Source organism: Eublepharis macularius, chromosome 19 (genome assembly GCF_028583425.1).
Source record: "Eublepharis macularius isolate TG4126 chromosome 19, MPM_Emac_v1.0, whole genome shotgun sequence".
Lineage (NCBI taxonomy): Eukaryota > Metazoa > Chordata > Lepidosauria > Squamata > Eublepharidae > Eublepharis > Eublepharis macularius.
This window is the reverse complement of record NC_072808.1, coordinates 17,365,064-17,388,963: the sequence shown is the minus strand read 5'-3', so window position 1 is coordinate 17,388,963 and position 23,900 is coordinate 17,365,064. Positions and strand designations below refer to the sequence as shown.

General features: G+C 46.9%; 1 protein-coding gene and 1 pseudogene across 4 annotated transcripts in view; both read right to left on the bottom strand.

The window, feature by feature from the left end:
- The window catches only part of LOC129345951 (ultra-long-chain fatty acid omega-hydroxylase-like), a 47,776-nt gene extending 32,416 nt beyond the window's left edge, over nucleotides 1–15,360 (bottom strand). For 3 of the 4 annotated variants that reach the window (XM_055003187.1, XM_055003189.1, XM_055003190.1), the window contains exon 1: nucleotides 15,258–15,360. The gene's annotated coding sequence lies outside the window, so the exon portion shown is untranslated. The remainder of the gene's footprint in view (nucleotides 1–15,257) is intronic. The other variant, XM_055003188.1, reaches the window with a different exon arrangement.
- A 6,993-nt stretch (nucleotides 15,361–22,353) lies between these two features.
- LOC129345952 (MICOS complex subunit MIC27-like) lies at nucleotides 22,354–23,295 on the bottom strand (annotated as a pseudogene).
- Nucleotides 23,296–23,900: the final 605 nt, after the last annotated feature.

The following is a 23,900-nucleotide window of genomic DNA, read 5'->3' as shown; positions in this document are numbered from 1 at the left end:
TCCCTTCTCTGATCTCCCTCCCTCCCCTCCTCCCCCTCCCATCCTGTAAAATTAGAGGGAATCTCTACAAGCATCTCTTTCCTTGCTCTTTTGCAAGTTTGCAAAACATCAAGAAAAGTGCTGCTTTAAAGCTTCCCACCAATTTTTACCAGATGGGAGAGGTAAGGAGGAGGTTGTAGTGAATCACTCACTCCTTCCCCCCCCTCTCCTCTACTAAGAAAGCACAGGAAGCATCGCAAAACTTTGCTGGCTGTTTTGCAAGTGCAAACAGGCAGCAAATGACTCCTGGTTGATTCGAAGCGAACTCAAAGTGACCCGAATAGCTTCGGGGTTCCCCGCTTCAGTATTCCTGAATCGGGTTGATTCGGTATTACCGAAACCCGAATCACACATCCCTACTCAGAAGAAGGCAGAAGGGTGTGAGTGCAGGCATCAGAAGAGATGCGTGAGTAGGAAGTTGGCAGCTGTAGGCCCCACCAGAAGCTGAGGGCCCTGGCAGCTGCCCAAACATGTAGGGTTTCCAGGTGCCTGCCAAAGGCAGGCAAACTCCCAGGAATTTGCACCCTTGCCCGCTGATCTGCCAGCAATCAGCAGAAGGTGGCAAGTAGACATGGGCACGATCGGACTCACGAAGTGAAAAACCCCCCGATAATGGCGTTTGTGCCATCGTGACTCAGCTAATCGGTTCTGTCCACGGTGACCGATCCAGCGTTCGGGGGGGGGGGCTTGATCGGGGGGGCATCATGATTTAATCAGAGAGCCAGACACTCAGGCACCAATAATCTATTCCCCTAGCAACGGAGCCAGGGGAATGCCTGAGCTGTGTTTGCCCTCCTTCTGTCACCCTAGAAAACCGAATGGAAGCCCAGCTTTCCTTGATTAGTGTCAGAACCTGTTTAACCTGAGTGAAGCCATGTTTAATTCTGTTTAATTCTGTAATGTTTAGTCTGTCTTTTCTCCAGGCCTCAACACCTGCGGGGAGCCGCTGCCATGGGAAAGGAAACTCTCTTATCAGTCTACTCATCCTTGGCCAGCACATCGTGCCTCTGTGAAGCTTTGCTATGTGAACTCGGGGGGGGGGGGAGGCTGGGCTAAGGAGTGTGAAATGTAACCACTTTCTTTTCATGAGTTATTCTTGTCAATTCTTTGGTCGGCCAGGATCTCTATCCTGGATTGTGTATGCTCAGAGATGAATGCTGTCTTTCACAATAAATCCTTTGGAAATAGAAAGACTTGGTCTTCTTGCTGAAGGGAGTGAACCAGACTATCAACTCTGAAGTAGCATAGTCTGACATTTTGACAAGAATCCTTTGAAGTCAACAACCACCTCACCCAGGGCAGATGGAGTCTGAGGAATCCTTACTTGATCTCCCAGTCCCTGGCCAGGAGGACGACGACTCCTTACCGTTGTTACCAGCGAATGGGTCGGGGGAGATCCCAGACCCTACTGTATTACCTAGTGAAGCACCCTACAAAGTCCCTGAAGAGCGAGTTCCCGAGGACGGAGCGGGAACGGTGCCGGACGGAGCTGAACCACCTGATCCAGGAATAGCTGGAGTGCGACCAAAAGTGCGAGGGGCTAACAGACAGAATCAGCTAATTTCACTGCCGACTCCCAGGCAGTGGGGCTCCCAGCCGAGAGAAGCGCGGGAGAGAAGAGCGGGGACCATGTTCTCTCGCTCCATGATTGATGTTCGACGCACCGTCGGGTCGACAGAACCAGAGGGCCCCAGCGTCATATGGGATCTACGGCGGGCTACCTGAACGCCCAAGGAAGCGCGGGCCAGTACACAGCCTTGGTACAAGTGGAATGTAGTGGCGGGTCGCCTGGAAGAGTGGGATCCCCGGGGCGAAGACAGCCTCCAGGATTGGGAAACCACTAGACATGAACTTATGAGTTGGGATTACTCAGATGTGAACTCAGCCAGAGCATGGGAGCATCGCCGTATGCAACAATTAGAATATCAGACCCAAGCAGTGGATACCAGAATTTCGGCCGTCACCGGCCTAGCGAAGGGAATATTAGCCGGCATGACTGAAGAAGAGGAACAACATATGCAGGAAGACGCCGCATCAAGCCCGATACCCCCTGATAGTACCAGAGGGTCGAGTCCCCAGGAAGAGGGCTCGAGCAAGGGCGAGGAGAGACCTATGGAGCCAGGGCTGTCGGATGTTGTTCCCCCTCTGTCGCGATCAACCTCAAAGGCCAGTTCACGAGGAGGGAGCAGAGCGGTGCAGGAAATTGCTGAATACAACTGCCGCATGGAAAGAAGAATGGAGGCGATGGAAGAGGAATTGGGACATGCGATATATCTTATTAATGACTTGGTGAGAGGGCAGAGAGAAGAACGAGCCGTGGTGGATCAAGCTCGATGCTTGCTATCGATAGCGCAGGGACAAGCACCGTTGCATTCCCCGAGGTCGGTAGCTACGCAGTCCACGCCGGGATCTAGTGTGCACCCTTCTCTGCTGCCGCAGCAACAACCAACTACTCACCCAACACCGGAAGCAACGTCCTCCCCACGACAACAACAAGTCGCCGCACAGGTGGCTCAAACACCTTTGCCAACAACTCCGGCCCCAATTCCACCAACATCCACCACTCAAAGTATTCAACAGCAGCCTACAGACCAATCAGTTCCTCCAAGACAGCAAGTCCTTCCACCTCCATGACAAGTACCTCCACCTACGCCCAGACAGTTGGTAACTCAGCAGCCCCCGCCATTACAAGCACCCCCAGGGGCGCCCCCAGGGTTACCGCCACCAGGGAACCCACCAAGGCCCAGATCAATGGGGGTACCATGGGGACCGCCACGGGGAATACAACAAGCACCATTGCGACCACCTCCTCCATCGCAGGTGTTGCCGGATAGACGAAACGAACCAGAGTTACCGTGGGGATGGATTAAACTGGAAGCCACGTTTGATGGAGATACACAGAAATTGGGATTTTTTATCATTCAAACCCTTCAATTCTTTAATAGATGGGGACACCTATTTCCGGATGAAGAAAGCCGCATTGATCACTTCGCTTCGAGACTAGAAGGCAAGGCCGCCAAATGGTATGTAACATTGTATGACTCCGGCGCCCCGGAGTTGGACACTTTACAATCTCTTATGGCGGCGTTACGTGCACAATATGAAGATCCTCTGGAAGAGGACCGATCTCATACGGAATTACAAATGTTGCGACAAGGCACGCAACCAGTCCGAGAATATGCTGCTAAATTCAGACAATTAGTAGCCAAATGTTCTCATTGTGATGAAGGGACTAAAATAGTAATGTTCAAAGGGGGCATGAATCCCAGATTGCTAGATCGGGCATTAATGCAAGATGACCCGCCAACCCTTCTCGGTTGGATCCAGCTAGCCTGTGAAGTCGAAAATCGCATCCAACAAGTGCAGCTAGTAGAACAACAACAAGCTATAGGGACTCGGAGAACCTCAATAATCCAAAAGGGAGGAAGGGGGGGGGCCCGACCCGTGGATATAGAGATACCTGTTGGCGACAAGGACTGTGCCTTCAATGCGGCTGAAGCAGGCATTTTGCAGCGCAATGTCCCAACCGTCTGCCGCCGCAACCGCCTCCCACTCAGGCACAACCTGTCCCAGCCCCAAGAGCAAGCCGAGGAAGGGGAATGCCGAAACGCACCCAACCAGAAAAAGGCTTGGAAGCTGAAGAAGTTTTGATGGAACTCGACGTGCCACCTACTGAAGAGGAGGAGGAAGCAGCCAGCCCCCAGTCGGGAAACGAGATGGATCTGTCATGAGAAGACCCGACCGGCAGATCAGGCAAGACAACTCCCCTCGAGAGATGAGAGAAGAAGGGTCTGTCTTATTTACACCAGTTATGTTAGTAAACCCAAAAAAGGGGACACATATATGTGTACAGGCGTTAATTGATTCTGGCTGCTCCAGAGATATTATAGCCCCAGACTTAGTGCATGGATTAGGTCTCAAGGCTAATTAAATGGAGAGCCCTATTATTTTTGAACAAATGGATGGTTCCAACATGCCTCCAGTGACCTTAGAGACTGAACCAGTACCCACTGGTATTAAAGCCCACTGGGAGAAACGATGTTTTGTGATCAGTCAAGCAGCCAAATATCCCCTAATCCTTGGCGGCCGGTGGTTATGGGATCATAACCCCCATATAGATTGGGCGACAGGAATAATAGACTTTCACCATGAGAATTGCAAGCCTCATAAATGGCAAACCGAATGGGGGAAAACTAAACCTCCTGCAATGGATGTTGCACTTCTAACCAAAGAGGAGTTAAACCGTATCCCCAAGGAATACAGAAGTTTGCAGCAAGCATTTAGTGAAGAAGAGGCTGACAGTCTTCCCTCACATCGCGCTACAGATTGCGCCATTGAAATTCTGCCAGGAGAGGAGCTACCCAAAGGCAAACTGTATTCTATGAGCCCCCTGGAAAGAGAGGAATTAAGAAAATTCATAGACAAAAATTTGGAAATTTCGCCCAGCTAATAGCCCACATGCAGTGCCTGTGCTATTTGTAAAAAAGAAGGATGGAGGCTTAAGACTTAGCACAGATTTCAGAGGGATTAATGCAGTGTCGGCAACCAATGCTTATCCTATCCCACTCATCAGAGATCTACTCAACGTCGTGGCGCAAGGTAAGATCTTTAGAAAATTGGACTTGAAAGATGCTTACTTCCATGTCAGAATTAAGGAAGGGGATGAATGGAAAACCGCATTCAACACGCCTTTAGGGCAGTATGAATACCTGGTCATGCCTTTTGGCTTATCTGGCGCCCCATCTGTGTATATGTCCATGATCAATGAAGTTCTACATGAATTTTTGTACAAGGGAGTAGTCGTATACCTAGATAACGTTTTAATTTATTCAAAAAGAAAAGAAGAGCATGTCAAATTAGTACGGGAGGTACTGACTACGTTAATGTGCCACGAACTCCCTATAAAATTGTCCAAATGTGAATTCCATAAATCCGAACTAGACTATCTGGGCTACCGCATCTCCGGGCAAGGACTACAAATGGATCCTGCCAAAATTAAAACCGTACAAGAATGGCAGACACCTCGTACTCGTAAGCGATTGCAATCTTTTTGGGGGTTTGCCAATTTCTATAGAGACTTCATAGACGGATTTACTCAAATAGCCGTCCCATTAACTGAACTCTTGAAAACCAAAGGGAAGGGAGATCAAGCAAAGAAACCCACTACTTAATTAGAGTGGGATCAACATTGCCAAGCAGCCTTTGACGAACTCAAACTCAAATTTACCTCCGAACCCGTCCTACAACACCCAGACGAACACCGACCCTTTATAGTGCAGGTCGACGCCAGCGATGCAGCTATTGGGGGTGTACTTCTACAGAAGGGGGAGGACGGGAAAGCCAAACCATGCGCATATCTTTCTAGAAAATTTACAGAAGCAGAACGGCATTGGAATGTATGGGAAAAGGAAGCCTTTGCCATAAAGGTAGCTCTCACAGTGTGGCGTCACTGGCTTGAAGGGGCTCGGCACCCTTTAGAAGTCTGGACGGATCACAAAAACTTAGAGGCCCCCAATCTATATGGGGGTTATGATCCCATAACCACCGGCTGCTAAGGATTAGGGGATATTTGGCTGCTTGACTGATCACAAAACATCGTTTCTCCCAGTGGGCTTTAATACCAGTGGGTACTGGTTCAGTCTCTAAGGTCACTGGAGGCATGTTGGAACCATCCATTTGTTCAAAAAGTGTGAAATGTAACCACTTTCTTTTCTTTTCTTTGTTCAAAGAGTATGAAGTGTAACCACTTTCTTTTCATGAGTTATTCTTGTCAATTCTTTGGTCGGCCAGGATCTCTATCCTGGATTGTGTATGCTCAGAGATGAATGCTGTCTTTCACAATAAATCCTTTGGAAATAGAAAGACTTGGTCTTCTTGCTGAAGGGAGTGAACCAGACTATCAACTCTGAAGTAGCATAGTCTGACAATTAGCAGGCTTCCTTCCAACCACGGAGCAGCAACCCAGGGGAGGGAGGGGGAAGAGAGTGCTCTGAAGCCATGGGCACAAAGGTTCTTGCTTTTTTTAAAAACAGGGCTTTGTAGGAAGAATATGTAGGTGTTTTTCTGTCTGTCACTCTCTGTTTTTAACCTGCTTTTAAAACACTGTATTTTGTGGGAAAACCTCATTCACGGTTCTGTGTGTGTGTTTAAAATATGCCTTTTGAAGACTGGCTGCTTGCTTTTAAAATCGGGTGGGGAGGAACGGAGGATTCTGTCCCTGCTTTTTTTAAAAAGCTGGCTGAAACATGTTGACGGGGTGTCTCTCTATTTGGAGAGGCAGGGATAGATCCCCCCCTCTGCTCTAAGTGTGTGTGTGTGTGTGTGAATCAGGGCTGAATCAACGGGGGGGGGAGTCTGCCCCCAGCGCCGCCAAAGAGGGGGCGCCGGACGCAGTTGCCAGCCCCAGGAGCGCGCCTGGGGAAAGTTGAATGGCGCAGACCCAGCCACCCGCGCTGCCTTTTGCCTTTCCCCCAGGACAAGGGGCGCGCGGGCAAGCCAGCCAGCCCTTGTCCTGGGGAAAGGCAAAAGGCAGCGCGGGTGGCTGGGAGGCTGCCTGCGCCGTTCGCCTTTCCCCAGGACAAGGGGCGCACGGGCAACCCAGCTGCCCCTTGTCTTGCGGGGCAGGTGAATGGCGCGGGCAGCCTCCGAACCACTTGCGCTGCTGCCAGCTAATTCAGGCCTGGGGTGACCCAGGAGCACACGCGCGCAAGAGGCTGACTATGGTTGCCCTGGGTGCTGGCAACCGTAGATCCGGCCCTGGTGAGAATGTCCCCTCCCTGAGGGCAGGTGGCTCGTTGCCAGGTTAAAAACTCCCCCCAATCGGTGACCTGGGTTCGGCAGCAGCCCGGATCCACAAACGGCTTGATCGGTATTTTTTTTTTGATCGTGCCCACCTCTAGTGGCAAGCCCCCAGAAGTTGCCTGCTAGCAGCAGGCACCCCAGGAGCATGCATGGCATGTGTGCTGCCAGGGGGTGTGATGATGTCACTCCTAGAAGTGACATAATTGCATCGGCTGTGGGAGTGCTCCTTTGGGAGGGGGGCGATTTGGGCCCAAAATGGGCCGGATCTGCCCCACATGGAGCACTGGACAGGTCCTGTGGCTGGTGCATCAACATCACTTCAGGAATGACATCATTGCGTAGGTGCTGGAGCATGTGTGTGTGGGCACGCTGCCGGCACAACGTGCCAGCCCCCCCCCCCCCCGGTGAGCAAAAGCACAGCCGTTTTTCTGGCTAGCTTGAAATACAAAACAGCTTTTGTCTGGCCTTGAGTGTAACTGTGCAGAGAAATGCTTGGCCAGCAAGACCAGAAGCAGAAAGCAACCACCAGTTGAAACCAGCTAGATAACCTGGGAAAGTTTCACTTAGAGCTGAGAAAACAAGATGGGCCTTTTGGGTCTCACCACACAGTGGCACCTGGCAACTGTTGTTTTGCAATTTTACCTGGGAGCTGTAGTTTTAAAAGAGCCTCTGGATCAGATTGCTGTGGAAAGAGAAGGATCCACTCTTTTTCCAAACAAAGAGTTGGGAGGAGTGGAAAAGAAAAGACGCTTTTGGCTAGCTCCCTTAACTCCTTAGTTGCTGAACTACGCAGTCTATCCCCTCCCCCAGCTGATTCCACCCAGAGGGGGCGAGGGGGGAGAGAAGCTGTAGTTCAGCAACCCCTCTAGGAGGAATCTACCAGATCTTTTAAAAAAGAGTGTTGAAGAGACTGTGTAATTCAGCAACTAAGGAGTTAAGGGCGCTACCCCAAAGCCTCTTTTCTTTTTAACCCCCCTCCCCAACTCTTTGTTTTGCTAAAAAGAGTGAATCATGTTCTAGCCAATAGCTCTTTTGAAACTACAGCTTCTAAGTAAAATTGCGAAAACCGACACTTAAAAAGCACGTGCCAGGCGTCACTGTGTGGTGAGACCCTTAGAGCCAAGCTACAAGTGACGAATGACACTTGCCTGGCAAGTGAACAGACTCACGTGTATTCCTCCCTGTTCACTTGCTCTCCACGTGATCAAGTGAACAGGGAGGAATACACATGAGTCTGTTCACTTGCCGGGCAAGTGTAATTCGTTGTTTGTAGTCTCAGCCAGGAGGTGGGTTTTGTCTCATAACGGAGCAAGGGGTGTAAAAGCTGCTCCCTGCCATTTTAGGATGAGCTCAGAGAGTTTTTACTCGCTTGAAACTCTGTTCCCCTTTCATGCCTGGAATAAAAACCTTTCATCTTCAAAGTTCTCCAAGTCTTGGTGTAAACATTGGGCAAAGCACCAGGTCCTGAACCTGGCTATTTTTGCAACACCCTCCTCTCTTCTCACCAGGAGGGTATAGGAACCTGGCAGCCCTGCCAACATGCTGTGAGCTGAGCCAAATTGTTCCTTTCTGGCACTCAAACCCTGAGCTGCCAAATGCTTGCTAACCAACCAACAATACAAGGAAGAGTGCTACAACTGGGACACAATGTCAATATTATTGGATTCAACAAAAAACAGTGTGAAAAATCACAACACCCACAATCAAAAGGGTATAATGCAACGTATATCAATAAATATCACTGTTTAAAGAAAAGTCATAAATACAATAGTGAAGACATTAGGCAAACTCCATCTAGGGAGAGGAGCTATAAAACAGCTTATCTGAGAGGAAAAGGGAAAAGTCCCATTAATTCTTCTGCAGGTGTAAAGGAATCGTTGTGAAGCTCTGGGCTGCTGGTGAGTCAGCTCAATTTTCGTTGAAGGTAACCGACGGAGGAAAATGCCAAACACCGGAGGAGGGTGGAAGGCAAGGCTGATAGAGAGGCAACGAGCCAAGCCGGCCTTATCTCTCTTCACTCGTTTCAGATAATGTTATCTTTCATCAGGCCATAGTCTAATATTGCTCACAGTCAAAAGCCAAAAAATTCAGAGGTCCATTTTTCCGCGGTGGTATTTCAGTTCAAGGGTCTTGTTGTATTGTCGAAGGCTTTCACGGCCGGAGAACGATGGTTGTTCTCCATCAACCATAAAGGGTCTTGCTTGGCCAAGAGCTCATTTCTTACTTTCCACCAGTAGCTTGCCTCTTCTCAGTGAGATTGCCAGGTACCACTCACCTCCCATTGGCATTTACCTTGTGGTGGGCATGAGGTCTTCTTTTCCATGCACGCAAAGCACACTTGCACCCCGAAGTAACATCGCCATGTCAGCCATGCGAGTACTCCCACGGTCTACACGGGGCTGATTTGGCCTGTTTGGGGCCCAAATTGGCCCCAAACGAATTATGGGAATGCTCATGCAGATGGCACGACGACGTTACTTCTGGAAGTGACATTGCTGCACCGGTTGGGAGCACACGCACGGCGCACGCTTCTGAGGTGCCTGCTGGTGGTAGACAAGCTCTGGGAGTTTGCCCCCTCCCACTGATCGCTGATTGATTGGCGGACAAGGGGGCAAATCCCTGGGAGTTTGCCCACCACTGGCAGGCACCTAGGAACCCTACTTCTGAGGGTGGCTGCCTTTTCCCATGTCCCCTCTCCCTCTTGGTTCCTCCAAAGTGCTGAGTGTGTGTGTGTCTGAGAGAGAGAGAGAGAGAAATGGGGCTCTTTCCTCCGCACAGCACCTTTTCATGCCCCCTTTTTTCTTCTCGAAAAAACAGAAGGGTGGACAGAAGTCTTCTAGAAAGTAAGGAATGTTACTGGACATGGCATGGCAGTGTAACTAGGAAATGATAGGGTTTTTGCAATCATATCATCAACTGCGTCAAGGACCACCCTTCTGGCCAGGTATATTTAAACCATTGTGAGAATTCACAATGGAGTGGTGTGGAGGGCGATCTAAACTCCCCTCTGTCTGGAGATCAGGGGGCAGGGCCACCAGCCATGTGACCATTTTTAAGATGTTCCAGAACTCTGTTCCACCACATTTCATCTGAAAAAAAGCCCTGCATTATTTACTTCCATGCCACAAAAAGCTCCAATGCCCATTCCCACACAGTCCATCTCTATTAAAGGGACAGAATCTTTTTCCCAAGGCCAGTTAGCCACGCTAGATTCAGCAGGTCAGGCTGTACTCTAAGGGACAAACCACGCGAGACAAAACACACTCGAATGACACTCAAATCACACTCAAATACACTTGAATTACAAAATGCACTTGAATTGCCTGTGTAGTTCGAGTGTATTTTGTCTTGTGTGCTGAGACACTTAGACGTTAGACTATCCGTTCGTTGCGACAAGCGAGCGGGGCTTTTACTGCAGTTGGCTCTAGGCTCTGGAAGGCCTTCTTGAATAAGATGAAGTGTTGCTTCTTCCTCGTCTTAAGACATGTAAAATGTTCTGTTCCTGCAAGAATGTTTTCCTTAAAAGGCACAGCATTCAAGCCTCTCCCATTATTTTCAATGGGCAATCCTGTCATTCGTTTTAGTACATCCCCAGCCTGGAAAAAGACTTGAAAAACGTGCACGATTCCTTAGTTCCCCTCTGCTACAGAACAAAGTCCGTACAGAACAATACACGTCATTGGAATGCACACACATTCTTCCCCAGTTTTTCCCCACCTCCTCTCTCTGCTCTCTCTGTCGTCTTTTATGGCTCAGATTTTAGATGGTGAGCTCTCTGGCACAAGGACTTTCCTTCTTGTTCTCTGTAAAGCCTTAGGCATATTGACTATTCTGTGCAGTTTTAAAACTGCCATTTAAGTCAGCTAAATGTAAAACTGGGTCAAAATGAGTGGCCTCTGGTGGGATAGCTATGTTAAGTTGGTGTCACCAAAAACAAGCAGTGGTGCAGAGTGGTAAGCGGCAGTACTGCAGCCCAAGCTCTGCTCACGGCCTGAGTTTGATCCTGGCAGAAGCCGAGTTCAAGTAGCCATTTTACCTTTACCTTATGACACATAAAAGACATATATCGCAGTATAAGTTTTTGCAGGTTCAAGTCTTTTCTGTTTAAACTAATATTGTAATTAGACATGGGCACGATCGGAATTACGGACTGAAAATTGCCCCGATTTTGGTGTTTGCGCCATTGGGACCGGGCTGATCAGTTCCGTCCACGGCTCCCGGTTCAGCGCTCGGGTGGGGCGCTCTATCGGGGCTCGATCAGATCGATCGGTTTACGTTCGGGATTGCAGTCTGTAGACAGTCTGGCGCCATCCATATGTTCCCGAGGGAACGAAGCCCCGTGGAAATGGAGCCTGGGGAATGCCGGAGCTGTTTGCCCTCCTTCGGTCGCCCTGGAAATGCGAATGGAAGCCCAGCTTTCCTTGATCAGCAGGGCTTCCTTCCAACCACAGAGCAGCCAGAAAAGCGCGCGCCCGTCTCGTCCATTTGGGAGAAGAGGGGGGAGGGCGGGGAAAGGGGGTGTTCTTCTGTAGCCATGGGCACTCGAATCTCATCCCTGCAAAGCCTGAGAGGCAGCTCTTACAGCCAAACACAGCCCTCCTGCTTAGCAGACCCAGGCTTTATAAATAGCCATGTGCTGCGCAACAAAGTTTCACTTTCCGCTCACGGGTGGAGTGGGACAGAGGCAAGCTCTCGCTTGCCACTTTTGGAGAGAGAAAGCGCAAGAGAGAGAGAGAGAGGGAGGGAGCTTTAGCTTTGGGCTTCAGCGGATAGGGAATTAGGGAATAGGGAGCTATCTCCTCTGGTAGCTATCTCCCCCCTCCCCGTGACAGTACCAGCACACTCCCATGGGGACAGACCCCCCCGCCCCCTGAGGGGAGGCGGCTCGCCGCCGCCTCCACAGGCCTGCCGGGCCCAGCGGCCGCCATCCTCCTCACCCACCATTCCTTTAGCACTGGAAACCACGGGGCACCCTCCCACGTCAGCCTTCCCGATTCCCGATTCTGCATCGGAAACGGGACTTGATGGGTGAGGTTCAGATACCTGGGTTCGGCGCTGCTACAGAATCATGATCAGCTAAATCAGGATTATTTTTTGGATCGTGCCCATGTCTAATTGTAATATCCCTTCCTCCACTCTAGGCAGCTTTCAGAGCCCATTTGCGCTCTCCTTTTTAAAAAGAAGCCATTCCCCGCAGCTGCTGTGTGACTGCGTAGAGCACAGGTTGGATCTGCAGGAAACTCGTAAAAAAAGTCATGTCCAGTTTGGCTCTGAGTCCAGCACTCTAACCACTACACAAGACATACTCTCTAAAACTGCATCTGTCAGTAAAATGCAGGAAATGGGCATTCTGCTCGAGTTACTCATGTCTGTATTATTGATTGACTGACTGACTGATTGCCGTGCACATTGAGACTCAAGACAGGTTACACAGGGTAAAGCAGTGCCATCAGATAGCATTAGACAACTAATCAGCAATACAACAGGACTTAGAAACAATGCAAAAAGTATCAAACACAGTATGGCCGTTTCCACACGTTTTTAAAGGGATGGCCCAGGCACCGAATGCTGCTGGCTTTTCTCCTTTATTCTACACATTTCCGACTTCAAAACAGTAGCAGGCTGTTTGGCTTCTGTTTTCTCGCCGCCTTTTCTGAGAATGTGTTTCTCAAGTTCCCCGGAAGGGTGCTGAAAAAACAGGAGCCAAACAGCCTGCTACTGTTTTGAAATCGGAAATGTGTGGAGTGAAGGAGAAGCCGGCATGTTCGATGAGTGGGCTGTCCTTTTAAAGACATGTGGAAACCAAAGCAGAGCTGGGAATTGTATAGGTAGAAAACAATATAGTAAAAGCAGGACAGGAAATACATACTATCAGGGCTTTTTTTCTGGGAAAAGAGGTGGTGGAACTCAGTGGGTTGCCCTCGAAGAAAATGGTCACATGGCCGGTGGCCCCTGCGGCGCGGAGGGCAATCTAAACTCCCCTCTGTCTGGAGACCAGGGGGCGGGGCCACCGGCCATGTGACCATTTTCAAGAGGTGCCGGAACTCCGTTCCACCGCGTTCCAGCTGAAAAAAAGCCCTGCATACTATAAGACTAGAGCTGCCACACTCTTGTTCCCCACTTCGAGACAGCTTAATTTGCATATTAAAAAGCTGCTTCTTCATTTAGCAAACTGACCACGTTAACTAGGCACCAAGTTGCTTTCTGGTTCCTCTTAACACACATTGCAAAAACTAGGGAAGGAACGATGGATTTTGTGCCAGGAAACTGTGGTTTCTCTGTCTTTAGGCGACTTGCACATTCTATGTAAATAATTCAGAAAAGAAGTCATATGAGTTTGTCATGGCAAAAATAAACAGGAGTCTAGCGGCACCTTAAATACTAACAACATTTTATCCTGGTAGAAGATTTTGTGTACTAGAGCCCAATTGATCAAATGTAGGTAATAGGCAGACATATATGAGATTATGAAACATTCAACAAACGGCAGGGTCGAAGGGTCGGGAAATGCATAGAGTACCGGGAAAGAGGTAATCAAGCAAAGTACAGGTTATAAAGAAAAGTACAAAGGCAATTCACACAGCAATCATTACATATTGCTCTAGTTTTGCTAAATTAGTTAACATCTGGAATGGTGCCTGTTTCCTTCATGTTTCCCCCCTGCACACTTCATGGTTCTTTGACCCTGCCGCTGACTTCTTTTCTATAAATATCTGCCTAGTGAAGACCCAACGCGTGCATCAGACCAAGTGAAAACTTCTCTGGCATAAAAATGGCTAGTCTTTCAGGTGCCACAAGTAAAAATACGTAGTTTCATAACGCTAGAGGAGTGAGCCGTGTTAGACTCTGTAGTCGCAAAATAGTAAAGAGTCCAGTAGCACCTTTAAAACGAACCAATTTTTTTGTAGCATAAGCTTTCGAGAACCACAGTTCTGCATGCATCTGACGAAGAGAGCTGTGGTCCTCGAAAGCTTATGCTACAAAAAAGTTGGTTAGTCTTAAAGGTGCTACTGGACTCTGCTAGTTTCATAAAGATATTTGAAAACTCATTTCCATTGCAGCGAGGGCTGGTGGTGGCAGAAACCATTTAACTTTTTATCCTCACACCTTTCTCCTGCCAAAAATCCCACTATCCCCGGGCTGCTGTTACACTGCTGGGGGAAAAGAACCCATGTCAGTCTCTCTTCTGCAGTTGCTTTCAGTAATCCAATTTCACCTCTTTTTGAGCCCTAAACATGGTTCTTATTCCCAACCTGGATAGTCCAGGCTAACCCAGTCTCATCAGGTCTTGGAAGCTTAGCAGAGGTGGCCCTGGTTACTACTTGGATGAGAGACCAGCAAGAAACTCCAGGGTCTGAGGGCGAAGCTACAAGTGACGAACGACACTTGAACGGCAAGTGTATCTCTCCCTGTTCACTTGCCCTCCACTCAATCCACTTGCCGTTCAAGTGTCGTTCGTCACTTGTAGCTTGGCCCTCAGAGGTAGGCTATGGCAAACCTGCATATCTCTTGCCTTGAAAACGCCATGGGGTTAACATAAGTTCTCAATTTTCTTTTTTTGTCAATTTACAATTTGATCCCCCAGCCCAGAGTACAATCCTCCACAGAGTTACTATTGAAATCAGTGGGCTTAGGAGTAACTCTTTTTAGGATTGCACTGTAAGTAGTTCTTCCTGTAGAAATGTTCAGATCATTAAACTTAAATCCACACTGGATTTACCTATAGCTCAGCTGTTTCCCCTGTTTTTTTCCCTAAAGAACATGAATGCATATTTGACTGACCGTCAAGTCAAGGCATAGTCTCGCATTCCCCCTGCCTGGCACCTTGAGACAGCAGACTAGAATTGATAAACTGGTCCTGTGATGGCTTTTTAGATTCAGCAATTTTGTAAGTCGTGCCTGGGGGATCTTCCCTGACACTGGTTTGCAGTAGGGTTGCCAGCCTCCAGGTAGTGGCTGGAGATCTCCCGGAATTACAACTGGTCTCCAGGCCACAGAGATCAGTTCACCTGGAGAAAATGGCTACTTTGGGGGGTGGACTCTATGGAATTATGCCATGCCAAGGTCCTTTCCCTCCCCAAACCCCACTTTCTCCAGGGTTCTCCAAGAATTTCCCAACTTGGAGCTAGCAACCCTAGTTTGCAGATAGAAAAGTGGTGGCTTGGAAATGCACCTGGGGATTTTGATCTGTAGACTGAAGGGAAAGGAAATTCCATTATGACAAAAACCCAGAAGAAAATGGCTAGAGACAGCTGACATAGACTGAAGCAGTGCTGCCCAGTGTATTCTACTAGTACACTTTCGCAGGCTGCTGTTTAGGCTGCTCAGGTGGGATCTGCCCAACACAGCAACCTCAAGCATTCCCATTCAGCCACAAAGCCCCCAGGGTACAGCCGCTAAGTGTGGCTCTTCCTTACCTGTTAGTATAAGTACCGTGTTCTCTCACTCTGCTTCTCTTTGCTGATCCCAGTTGGCGAGCATGTTCAGAAGAAACACCTGCTTGCCTGCAGCACCAAAAGCCCTCTTCCTCCCTACCCGCCTCTTGGGTCAAAGATTAAACGAGTTTGCCCCCTTGTGGCCATCCTACACATTGTGGTTTTAGCCAGGAAGTTCTGTGGGCCCAATCGGACAGTGTTTCTGTACAGACTTTGGACTGCCCACTGCGGCAAGCAGCATACATGGCATTCCACTGACAGATCAGCAAGAAGCCAGATGGCGTGTGCCGCTGCATTTTTAAAAATTGATTCTGAAACAGATATTGAGAAGGTGTTTTACATACATCAGGTACAGGTGTGTGTGACTGTATAGATGGCTTTTAAAAAAGGTTGGACAGATTTATGGAGGACAGGTCTATCAGTGGCTACTAGCCATGGTGACTAAAGGGAACCTCCACATTCAAAGGCAGTCAATCTCTGAATACCAGGGCCAGAAGGCAACATCAAGGGAAGATCTTGGCCTCAGTGTTCTGTTGTTGGCCAGCGTAACTGGTTGGCCACTGGTGGACTAGACGGACGACTGGTCTGATTTTATGTGACACATCTGGTACCTGCCTAGATTTTGCCAAGGTGGGCTGGGTGCACTCCCTTGTATGGCAATCTTTTGCACGAGTTACAGTGAAGTTAAATTCACGTACAATCTGTGTACACGTGTACCCTTGATTTGTCTTTTTTAAGGGCTTTGAGTAATTCTCATGTTCCGTTTAAAGCATGTGCAGCTGGAAGTGTGATTGAATTAGGGTTGCCAGTCTCCAGGTGGTGGCTGGAGATCTCCTGGAATTACAATTGGTCTCCAGGAGACAAAAATCAGTTCCCCTGGAGAAAATGGGTGACTTCGAAAGTGGATTATATGGCATTATACCCATCTAAGGCTCCTCCCCTCCCCAAACCCCACCCATCCCAGGCTCCGCCCCCCAAATCTCCAGGAATTTCCCATCATGGACCTGGCAACTCTAGACTGCAATATCACATATATCCATGTACTAGTCCTCGGTTTTGATTGGAGATTGGATATATGCTGTGGGAAAGAGCAAGAGTCCAGTAGAACCTATAAGACTAACAAAATTAATGGTAGGGCATGAGCTTTCACGAGCCATAGTGTGAAGAAGTGAGCTGGTATCTGAAGAAGTGAGCTGTGACTCATGAAAGCTCATGCCCTACCATTAATTTTGTTAGTCTTATAGGTTCTACTGGACTCTTGCTCTTTTCCACTGCTACAAACAGACTGGATTCAGACTGGATTCATGCTCATGAACACTGTTTGTGACGTCAGTGGGGGGGGCACCACAGAGAAGGTATGTGCATGGGGAGCTGTTGCATTTTGCCCAACTGCAGCAGAAGGCCCTGTTCAGATAAGTGACAGCATAAGGAGAGGGGAGGTCCTATCGATATGAAGGACCAAAGCCATTGAAGAGCTTTGAAGGTGATAGCCAAAACCTTGAACTGAGCTCAGTAACTGATGGCCAATGGAGTGACTGAAGAATGGAGGTAATACGCATACTTCACCTAGATCTTGATAATAATCCAACTGCAGCATTCTACACCGACTGGATTCTCCGGACAGGTTTTGAGAGTGCATCACAGTAGTCATTTTTTAAAAAATTATAAACTTTATTTAATTTCAAACGGCATACATCATACAATTGAACATACATGCAATTTCAAAGTGGTCGGATATATTGGATATAGAAAGTAAACCAAGTCTTGTATAACATGTTTGACATATAAGCATTAGATACTATGTCCTAAGTGATGCTAACTGTTGTAAGTAGATAAGTAATCAGGTCAGATAATGTGATTTAGACATGAGATTTGAGATTAGGAGAGAGTTTAGTATTTGATTTGGTATATTTTATTTGTTATGAAAGTTCTATTTTTATGAATGTTCGGTATGGTGTTTTTAATGTTTATGAATCATTACTGGAAAAATATTCTATAAATAGGTACCATTTTTCTAATAATAATAACATTCGATTTATATACCGCCCTTCAGGACAACTTAATGCCCGCTCAGAGCAGTTTACAAAGTATGTCATTATTATCCCCACAACAAAACACCCTGCGAGGTGGGTGGGGCTGAGAGAGCTCTGAGAGAGCTGTGATTGACCCAAGGTCACCCAGCTGGCTTCAAGCGAAGGAGTGGGGAATCAAACCCGGCTCTCCAGATTAGAGTCCTGCCGCTCTTAACCACTACACCAAACTGGCTCGACAGTTTGGGATAATTTTCTCCCTATTGAAGTTCATCTGATATCTTTCCCATTATCAGGTGGTCCCATACCTTCATGAACCAGGTGCTTCGACTGGGTGGATGCTGGGATTTCCATCTTGTCGCTATGGCAGTCTTCGCTGTTACTAAGAGGGATGAAATCAGATCACGCCTTATTTGTGGTATCGGGAGACTTTGCCAAAGGTCAAGAAAGATAAGCTCAGGTTAAAAAGGTATTTTATAACTTGTTATTAAGGTAAAATGATGTAGTACAGTAGTCAGGTTTTGATGTTACTTTGACATGGATCCAGGGGGCCAGATTGGCTGTGCCGATGTATACCTTACCTTTCTCACTGTTGGGGACCCGAAGTGGCTTACATTCACCTCGCTTCCATTTTATATTCACACAACAACCCTGAGAGGTTAGGCTTGGCTGAGAAAGTGTGATTGGCCCGAGGTCACCCCACAAAAATAAGACTTTGGACCAAGAAGCAGCATAAGTCCACATGGAGGGCAGGGTCCCCTAACTGTGCAGGTGTATGATATGTGGTGTGTAAACCTAATTTGGGGGTACAGTTTTTCAATTATCCTAAATATTTATGATCGGATTTGCAATGAAGGAACTGCGAATAAGGAACTGGGAACTTGGAAGCATTTTTAGCCTCCTCTTAAGACCATAACTTGAAAGATTTTTGTCTTCCCCCCTCCTTTTTAAAACATCCAGCCTGGTAAAAAGTTGTGGAGAATTTCAAGGCTCGCACATTGTGTTGTGTTATTTCGATTGGTCTTGATAAAAGCCAGTTAGGTGGGCTTGATAAAAGCCAGATTGATTGTCTTGATAAAAACCAGATTAGAGCAGCAGGACTCTAATCTGGAGAATCGGGTCTGATTCCCCACTCCTCCGCATGAAGCCAGCTGGGTGACCTTGGGTCAGTCACAGCTCTCTCAGAGCTCTCTCAGCCCCACCCACCTCACCGGGTGATTGTCACGAGGATAATAATAACGCGCTTTGTAAACGACTCTGAGCGGATGTTAAGTTGACCTGAAGGGCAGTATATAAATCGAATGTTATTATTATATGTTATTATTCTGAAAAGGAATGGTTACTTTTACTGAATCTGTTCTTTGTCTTCCAATGAGAAATCTAGAATCTTGTCTTTTTTGTGATTGGGAAGAGACTGGGGCTGATTGGCTGTTAACCCTGCCAGGTAGAATCCTCTGGCCCAATAACCTGGAGGTGGGCACTCAAACATGGGGGCCACCCCCTCCAGGGCCACCCCTGCCCTAGGAAAGGGGCAGGCATGAGCCAGAGGTGTGGAGAAGGAGGGCTAGTGGTGGTACTGTAGGGAATTAATTGTCTGTAAAGATAGTTCTCCCAGGCCTCTCCTTCTTTCCGCCATCTCTGCCCACTTCCCAGAGTTTCAATTTCTCACTAGCATGATCTCTCTTTATGACGTAACTCCACTTTTGTCAGCTTCTAATCTCTACCCATGCATTCTGGGTTTTTCCACACATGACTCAGTGGCCATACCTTAATTTACCTTATTTCTTCACAGCACCTCACATTACATAAGGGACTGTTAGTCTGTAAACGCTAAGGGACAAAACAGAAATCTAAATTAAACTGGAGGCAACAACATGCTGTAGATCTGCATGCTGCTTCCGAAGGAGAAGCAAGTGATAGCGGCGGCAAGAGGCGCCTTTCACCAGCTTCGGCTGGTGATCAGGCTTTTCCTCGTCAAAAAAGATCTTGCCACTGTGGTACATGACCTGGTAAAAATCTAAATTGGACTAGAGCAATAAACTTTAAGTGGGGCTGCCCTTGAAGAGTGTTCTCATAGAGCCAAAACACACGTTAAGAAAAACCTAGGTTCAGCACGTGTTCTCTTACCTCAAGGTTTGCCGGGATCTGTAGGAGTCCTGGAAGCTTAAAGATCTGTAGGGGTCCTGGAAGCTTAAAGTCCTGGAAGCTTAAAGGATCTGTAGGCGTCCTGGAAGCTTAAAGGCGTCCTGGAAGCTTAAAGCTTAAAATACAGGCGCCTGTATTTCCCTTTCCCTTTTTGCTACTCTGTAAATGCTAAACTTTAAGCTTCCAGGACGCCTACAGATCCCGGCAAACCTTGAGGTAAGAGAACACGTGCTGAACCTAGGTATTTCTTAACGTGTGTTTTGGCTCATAGGGTCATAGGAACCCTATCACTCCAGTCTTGTTCTACCTACTGAGCCCCGTTCAAGGTGCTGGTATTGGCCTTGAAAGCTCTATAAGGCTTGAAGCCAGCATTTCTTAAGAACCACCCACCCCCAGATGAACCTACCTTTTTGAGTGCCATTGCTATCTGAGACAAGATAGATGGCAACCCAAAGAAGGTCCTTCTGAGGGCCAAGCTACAAGTGACGAGTGGAGGGCAAGTGAACAGGGAGGAATATACGTGAGGGCGAAGCTACAAGTGACGAATGACACTTGAACAGCAAGTGTATTTCTCCCTGTTCACTTGCGCTCCACTCAATCCACTTGCTGTTCAAGTGTCATTCGTCACTTGTAGCTTGGCCCTGAGTCTGTTCACTTGCCGTTCAAGTGCCATTCATCACTTGTAGCTTGGCTCTCAGTCATAGGATTAAAATTATGGAATTCCCTCCTCAGAGAGATTCATCTGTCACTTTCAGTCCTTGTTTTCCACCCACAGTTTGAAGACTTATGTATTTAATTTGACGTTCCCTCACTGACCCTTCTTCCTGTTTATGTGTTCCAATTGCCAATCCTAGTTTTAACTTTAACACCTGGTAAAAGCTGGAATCTTGCATTTTGCTATTTTTACTGCTTTGGGCAGCATCCTGAAAATAGATGCAGTTTTTTAAAATCACTGACGTCATCGTGCCACCCCGAGAGCACTCCCGCACTTTGCGGAGGGCCGGTTCGAGCCCCAAACAGACTGAATCAGGCCCGTTTGGGGCCCAAATCAGCCTGGAGTGAAGCACGTCTGCCCCATCATAGTGCGATGATGTCATTTCCTGGAAATGACATTGTGCTGCTGCAGGGCTGCACACACAAAATGCACACATGAGGAGCATCCCAGAGCATCAGAAAGGTTAGCACTGGGTCCCCCCTCTCACTGGGACAGCGAGGGGACCTTGCAACATTATTTTGATATGTGCCTTACAATGATGAATAAGCATGCAAAAGCTGGAGTCCATGCAACTTTCCTTTCTGTGTGCTCTTTTGCATGTTCCCAAATCCATTTTAGAGTAAGAAGAAGGTTTAATTGTATATGGCCAAAGGCCGTCACAATACAGAGTTAAAAACAGTAAAAATAGAAATCTATCTTACAAACATAGAATACAATTATTAAAATAATAAAAATAGAATACAGTTAAAATGGGACCTTAATAAATACCAGACAGTTATGGGAAAATTAGATTTCAAAGGTTCCCAAATCCATTTCGGATTCTAATCTATCGTTAGAAAGAGGTTGTGGTCAAATTTCCCTCTTGGTTTCTGTTGCTGCCGTAAAATTTAAATTTCGTGAGTCTTTACTGGAGTTTTTAAAATAGACCCAGCTTGATTCCTATAAATCATCTTGGGATAACTTAACAAGAGATAAATTGTTAAATTTAATTTGCCCTTTTCTTCTCCTAATTTATCAAGATAAAGTCTGGGAATAATTGAGGAGATTAGAGGCTATCAATTTAGATGCTAGGAGATGCTGTTCCCCTTGTTTCAGTCCTTCTTTTTCCTGTTTCACCAAATTATTTTACACTTTTAACAGTCTCAACTCTTTGTCTTCTCTTTTTCCTGGATAGAGTACCTTTTAGTCCGTTATTGGCATAAAACCTTTCAGTACCTTTATTGGCCTTTAAAAGCACCTTTCAGTACCTTTATTGGCATAAAATAAAGTTAAACAAAATCAGTATTTGAATTCACAAAATGGAAAATACAATCCAAAATCAATCATCTCTCCAGAGTTTAAATTTTATAATCCCTAATTCTCATAGCAATCCTGAAAAATCTAGAGTAAATATTAGTTGTCGTAGATTTTCTGGGCTAGAGTAAATATTTTACCACTCGGAGAACTGTCAGCGTGCTGCAAGGGTATGAGCGTCCCCCGAGAGCCTACCTTTGTGGTTGAGATGTAATTGAAACATTACTTCATTTTGTATTTAGCTGTAGTTTGCATTAATCTGTCAGAGTGAAATTTATACTAACCTTGCTGAGCAAGTTTCTTTGCTGTTCACGTGATTTTCATTTGTTGTCTCTTTTGCCAGGTAATGATAGGCGTGTCACTCCATCTAGGGTAAAGTTTATATTTTGTACCTTTAGGCAGGCACTTGTTAAAAATATCTCTGGGATCAAGTTTTTTTTTTTCCGAACAGAAGCAGCATAGTAATTTATTTTTCAAGTGATTTGCATGTACATTAGCTACCCGCATGACAACAACAATCCCCTCTGAAGCACTGCAATAACTATAAAACAGTCTCTGTACCATGCATCTGACGAAGAGTGCTGTGATTCTCGAAAGCTTATGCTACAATAAAATTGGTTAGTCTTAAAGGTGCTACCGGACTCTTTTTGATTTTGCTACCACAGACTAACATGGCTAACTCCTCTGCATCTATAAAACAGCCTTGCTCTCTGTATCAGGAGACTACTTATATTATAGAAATCAGAAAATACTTTTGGTAGCAAGAAGTAGTAGAAAATGTATAAAGCGGCAATGGCTGTACAGGGATGGTTAAGAAAATACTTGATCCAGTACCACCACTTTACACTTCCAGTTTAATGTCCCATAGTTATCGAAGAGGGGACAGTCTGGTGTGTTAGCTTCTAGTACTATACAGATTACATCTTCTGGACTGGACTGGCCATGGTCCAAGAGGCTCGGATCAGGTTTAAACTTTGGCACCTTCAGTGGTTCTGATATGACACTTGGCACCTTCACTTCAGCTGAACTTGGCTCCGAAACAGTGTTCCCTGTATGAGTTTGTGTCTCCTGAGCTTTGGGTTTTTCCTGTGATTCAGAAGCTACCGTATGAGCTTCTGAGATGCTACTGTCTGTTGTTGAGACAGAAGCTTCCCCAGCTGCTTTCTTCTGGAGGGGGACTTCTGTAGTGGACCATTTTGTCCAGAGTGATCCTTTTGCTTCAGAGGTTTTGTGGCTTGCAGAATAAATCTTTTTACCTGTTACCTTTGCAATAACTACTGACTGAGCTGGGTAGCAAAGAGATATGCACAGTGTGCAGAGTCCCAAAGGATAGGCAATTTTCCTAAATCTGGACCCTTTCCTTGCTAGGACTAGCCCAGTTAGTCCTGAAATTGTAATTACACCAACTTTTGGAAGGAATTCTGGAGGGGGGTTCTTCAGGTAAACATATATATCTTTGTATTGTCGAAGGCTTTCATGGCTGGAGAACAATGGTTGTTGTGGGTTTTCCGGGCTGGAAAACCCACAACAGCCCGGAAAACCCACAACAACCATATATATCTTTTCCAAACTGCACAGAAGGTAGTATTCCATTTTTTATGAAGAAATAAGCATTCTTGCTTCCATCAATGTAGTAACCAGTTTTCTTTCTTACTGAAGAAATGCCAGTTTGCAAGCGGCCAGGCTTTTCATCGCTGTACCTTGATTTCAGAGGTGGTGCATTATAAATGGAAAGCTGGTGTGTTTTAACCAGCTGGGATGTTGGTTCCTCTTCCACTGCAGCATACACATTAATAGTGGCAGGGACGGCTGCCCATTTTGCCATCTTGGCAGCCATCTTGGCGCCGCCACCGCCGCCGCCTCGGAAGAAATCCTGGGATCAAGTTTTAGTGGGCTGCTGATTTTATTTATTTCGCAAAGGTGCCTTGGGGCACAAGGAGTTCCGATTTTGAAACAGCAGCCAAATCCACACTTCCCTACCTTCCGCTTTTCATGTGCATTAATCGCGCTGGATTCTATCCCACAATGTCCCAGTCTGTGTTCACATCCCTTCTCTTACTGCCGCTGCCTCGTGCTATACTTCGTCCACATCCCTGGTAGAATCGCGCAATATGGGGCAGGTTTAGATCCGACGTCGCCAATGACGACATCACATTCATTTCCCCCCCATTTTTTCATCAGATTTCCGCTATAGCGTTTTTTTGCTAAATTGCTATGGCGAAGCCACACCCCTGTGATGCCTGTGATTGGTTAATATTATTCTATGCAAATAAGAAGAGGGCAACGGTCCATAAAGCAAAACCAAAAGAAGGCGAGTGAAAAACAAGCCAAGAGACCGTAAAGTAGCTACTCCAATTGTTTTTTATTGAGAGCAAGCAAGCCGAACACAAGGAAGAAGAAAGGAAGGGGGAGCGCCTAGATTCTCGGCTGCTCCCGACGGGA